The sequence below is a fragment of the Lucilia cuprina genome, chromosome 5 (assembly GCF_022045245.1).
Source record: "Lucilia cuprina isolate Lc7/37 chromosome 5, ASM2204524v1, whole genome shotgun sequence".
Taxonomy (NCBI): Eukaryota; Metazoa; Arthropoda; class Insecta; order Diptera; family Calliphoridae; genus Lucilia; species Lucilia cuprina.
The window spans coordinates 42,990,218-42,996,233 of NC_060953.1; positions in this window are offsets into that span (position 1 = coordinate 42,990,218).

Sequence of the window (6,016 nt, forward strand, 5' to 3'; positions counted from 1 at the left end):
CGTGAGTATTTGTTAAGAGCATTTATGTTTTTTATTCTCTTTTAAACTCTTTTGTTTGGAAAAGATCTTCGTTGCGCTCAAATGTAAACAAATCTGTTGAAATTCTCAAAACAAAACAAACAATTGTAAAATACCGGCCGGGTTGTTTTGGAGAATGAAAGGAAAACAAAACAAAGAAAAATTGATAAGAAATACTTAGATAAAGATAATCAAAAATATTAATACAAAAATATCTGTAAACCAATGTAATCAGTGGTTAAGAAGCTAAACAATAGACTGTAGAATAGACTATAGACTCCATTGACAAGACTATATACTATACTATACCCTAGATTATAGAATAGAATATATACTAGACTATAGACTGGACTATAGACTAGACTATAGACTGGACTATAGACTAGACTATAGGCTAGACTATATACTAGACTATAGACTACACTATAGATTAGACCATACACTACACTATAGATTAGACCGTAGACTAGACTATAGACTAGACTATAGACTAGACAATAGACTAGACCATAGACTAGACTATAGACTAGACTATAGACTAGACTATAGACTAGACTATAGACTAGACTATAGACTAGACTATAGACTAGACTATAGACTAGACTATAGACTAGACTATAGACTAGACTATAGACTAGACTATAGACTAGACTATAGACTAGACTATAGACTAGACTATAGACTAGACTATAGACTAGACTATAGACTAGACTATAGACTAGACTATAGACAAGACTATAGACTAGACTATAGACTAGACTATAAACTAGACTATAGACTAGACTATAGACTAGACTATAGACTAGAATATACACTAGATTATAGAATAGAATATATACTAGACTATAGACTGGACTATAGACTAGACTATAGGCTATAGACTACACTATAGATTAGACCATAGACTACACTATAGATTAGACCATAGACTAGACTATAGACTAGACTATAGACTAGACTATAGACTAGACTATAGACTAGACTATAGACAGACTATAGACTAGACTATAGACTAGACTATAGACCAGACTATAGACTAGACTATAGACTAGACTATAGACTAGACTATAGACTAGACTATAGACTAGACTATAGACTGGACTATAGACTAGACTATAGACTAGACTATAGACTAGACAATAGACTAGACCATAGACTAGACTATAGACTAGACTATAGACTAGACTATAGACTAGACTATAGACTAGACTATAGACTAGACTATAGACTAGACTATAGACTAGACTATAGACTAGACTATAGACTAGACTATAGATTAGACTATAGACTAGACTATAGACTAGACTATAGACTAGACTATAGACTAGACTATAGACTAGACTATAGACTAGACTATAGACTAGACTATAGACTAGACTATAGACTAGACTATAGACTAGACTATAGACTAGACTATAGACTAGACTATAGACTAGACTATAGACTAGACTATAGACTAGACTATAGACTAAACTATAGACTAGACTATAGACTAGACTATAGACTAGACTATAGACTAGACTATAGACTAGACTATAGACTAGACTATAGACTAGACTATAGACTAGACTATAGACTAGACTATAGACTAGACTATAGACTAGACTATAGACTAGACTATAGACTAGACTATAGACTAGGCTATAGACTAGACTATAGACTAGACTATAGACTAGACTATATAGACTAGACTATAGACTAGACTATAGACTAGACTATAGACTATAGACTATAGACTAGACTATAGACTAGACTATAGACTAGACTATAGACTAGACTATAGACTAGACTATAGACTAGACTATAGACTAGACTATAGACTAGACTATAGACTAGACTATAGACTAGACTATAGACTAGAAGACTAGACTATAGACTAGACTATAGACTAGACTATAGACTAGACTATAGACTAGACTAGACTAGACTATAGACTAGACTATAGACTAGACTATAGACTAGACTATAGACTAGACTATAGACTAGACTATAGACTAGACTATAGACTAGACTATAGACTAGACTATAGACTAGACTATAGACTAGACTATAGACTAGACTATAGACTAGACTATAGACTAGACTATAGACTAGACTATAGACTAGACTATAGACTAGACTATAGACTAGACTATAGACTAGACTATAGACTAGACTATAGACTAGACTATAGACTAGACTATAGACTAGACTATAGACTAGACTATAGACTAGACTATAGACTAGACTATAGACTAGACTATAGACTAGACTATAGACTAGACTATAGACTAGACTATAGACTAGACTATAGACTAGACTATAGACTAGACTATAGACTAAACTATAGACTAGACTATAGACTAGACTATAGACTAGACTATAGACTAGACTATAGACTAGACTATAGACCAGACTAAAGACTAGACTAAAGGCTAGACTAAAGAGTAGACTATAGACTATACTATAGACTAGACTATAGACTATACTATAGACTAGACTATAGACTAGATTATAGACTAGACTATAGACTATACTATAGACTAGACTATAGACTAGACTATAGACTAGATTATAGACTAGACTGTAGACTAGACTATAGACTAGACTATAGATTAGACTATAGACTAGACTATAGACTAGACTAGACTATAGACTAGACTGTAGACTAGACTGTAGACTAGACTATAGACTAGACTATAGACTAGACTATAGACTAGACTGTAGACTAGACTGTAGACTAGACTATAGACTAGACTATAGACTAGACTATAGACTAGACTATAGACTAGACTATAGACTAGACTATAGAGTAGACTTAAGACTAGACTATAGAGAAGACTTAAGACTAGACTATAGACTAGATTATAGACTAGACTTTAGACTAGACTATAGACTAGACTATAGACTAGACTATAGACTAGACTATATACTAAATTATAGCAAATCTATAGACTAGATTATTTAAATTATATACTATTAAGACTATAGGCTAGACTAGACTATATATTGTGTTAAAAAATAACTTCTGACCTAGTGTGCACGATACTACACAAATGTGTAATTTTCAATTTAAAATATAAAATATTGTAGTATACTTTAAGGCGGCATAATTGAATTGTTTTATTATGAAAAGTTAAACATACAAGTTCTTATTTCTCAGTCATACATAAGGGCATTTTGAAAAATGATGTTTTACTTATCTACTTAACTTATCATAGATACATTTATTTATATTGTTTAACATTTACAATGGAATTCATTTGTTTATTTTTCTCAAAACCAACAATTTCCAATGACTTGTGTCACTTTAAAGGACAACAAAACAAAAGACTTAAGATACAAACTTTATAAATCGTAATCAAGTAAAAAAAAATTAAAAAATAATTTATTTGTGCATGAAGAACTCCAACTAAGTTTTGGATTTTTATATTATTTTAATTTAAACATCAGATTGTAACACTGAAGACTTAAAATCCACTCACTTTTAGTGTCTAATCTTAAACCAAATGCGAAGGTGAAGCACCATTGAAACTTGAAAAACTGTTAATTGGAAAATTACCAACGAAAAGCTAGATAAAAGCAAACAACAAATTGCTTTTGTTATTCGCTTTTGCTGCATTGGAAAAACGAACAAAAACAGTTTACAAACAAAAAGTAAACAATAATTACAATGTAAAAGATACACAAGAAAGAACTAAACTAAATGGCAAAGTTAAGTTTATTGCTACTAGATCAATAAACAAAAGCAAAACATTTTATTACTTCATTGCTTTGTTTATCGTTCAAACGATCTGTAAAAGCTGGGTTGGAGTCTAAATTGTTTCAGTAAACACACGATTATATGGTGTTTTATTAACTTGGAAAAACGTTAACAAAATGATGGTGTAATATATAGTAGTATGTAATGAAAAATTGTATAAATTTTATTCTTTCAGGGGTAATGTGGATTAAATGTTTTTATTACAAACAAGAGGGTATATAACTACGAAATTTTTTTCCTTTTTTTTAGGGAATCAATAAATTTAATAGGCAGTTCTACGAGAAAAATTTGTGAAATGTTTCACTCGCAATTTTTTCGCTTTATTATAATAAATATAAAAACAAATAATATCTTAATGTGGTATGTATGATATTTGATGAATTTTTTTGTTTTTTTTAATTTTGTTAAAATTTTACTATTTATTTCAAAACATGGCTCGTTGAAAAAAGGAAATATGAGAAGTATGCAATAAGTATTTAATTTCGAAAAAATATTCATGTTACTCTTATGTCTTTATATTTGTCTTTTTATTAAAATAAGCTATAAAATAAAGCAAAATGTAAACAGAATAAGACGAATAAATAACACACTCTGTGATGTCCTAATTAAACTTAAACTTGGTTAGAAGTGTACAAGAACTAAACTAGAACTGAACTAGAACTGAACTAGAAACTGAACTAGAACTGAACTAGAACTGAACTAGAACTGAACTAGAACTGAACTAGAACTGAACTAGAACTGAACTAGAACTGAACTAGAACTGAAATAGAACTGAACTAGAACTGAACTAGAACTGAACTAGAACTGAATTAGAACTGAAGTAGAACTGAACTAGAACTGAATTAGAACTGAACTAGAACTGAATTAGAACAGAACTAGAACTGAACTAGAACTGAACTAGAACTGAACTAGAACTGAACTAGAACTGAACTAGAACTGAACTAGAACTGAACTAGAACTGAACTAGAACTGAACTAGAACTGAACTAGAACTGAACTAGAACTGAACTAGAACTGAACTAGAACTGAACTAGAACTGAACTAGAACTGAACTAGAACTGAACTAGAACTGAACTAACTGAACTAGAACTGAACTAGAACTGAACTAGAACTGAACTAGAACTGAACTAGAACTGAACTAGAACTGAACTAGAACTGAACTAGAACTGAACTAGAACTGAACTAGAACTGAACTAGAACTGAACTTGAACTGAACTTGAACTGAACTAGAACTGAACTAGAACTGTACTAGAACTGAACTAGAACTGAACTAGAACTGAACTAGAACTGAACTAGAACTGAACTAGAACTGAACTAGAACTGAACTAGAACTGAACTAGCACTGAACTAGAAATGAACTGGAACTGTACTAATATGTTGCTTTAAACTATTGTAGTGCAATTTTAATCCTACCATTAATAATATAATTTATTTTAATATATTACACAACTCTAGCAGCAAAGAAAAATAAATGAAAAAAAATCAAATTTCAACAACAAAACTCGACACGAAAAACTATTAATCATGCCACAAGCTTATAGTGCAACTTCGTTGTCAGTTCTAGACAATTCTCAAGTAGTCACAGTTTTTCTACCACATTCTATTTGGCACTTGCCAAATTTATTAAAACCAAACACCAAAATAAACTCCAACAACAAACAAAATTCAAACTACTAACTCAATGTCTGCCTATTTGTACGTTCCTCCGTCTGTCTAACTTGTAGTGGTGGTTTAAATTTTTGGTAGTTTTTTTGATATTTAATTTTTGCTTACAATTTGTTCATTTAATTTTTGTTAACTTTTAAGCAATGCACTTAGATGTTTGGATATTATTTCCGTTCTAACGTTGCAGCGAGTTGCACGCAATATTTTTATTAAAAATTGAAAAAAAATATATATATTAATAAAAATTTTTTATTGTAAATAAATTTTAATTGTTGGAAAATTTTCTACATGGTGTTATTGAAAATTTTAAAATATTTAGTGGGTTAGTGTTGAAATTTAAAAATAATTATTATACAATATTTTTTTTAATTATTTTTTATTAATTTTTTTTTTTTGTGTAAAAATAGGTTGTGTGACGCGTGTTTATACTGAAATCAGTGAAAATGTTTTCTTCTATAAAATGTTTCGGTATCAAGTTTTGCAAAAGGATTGAAAGGAATTCTATATAATTTTGTTTAGATTTTAAGATTTTTTAAATGAAAATTGTTAAACAAAATAAATGTGCCTTAATTACAAGAAAAATATATTTAAT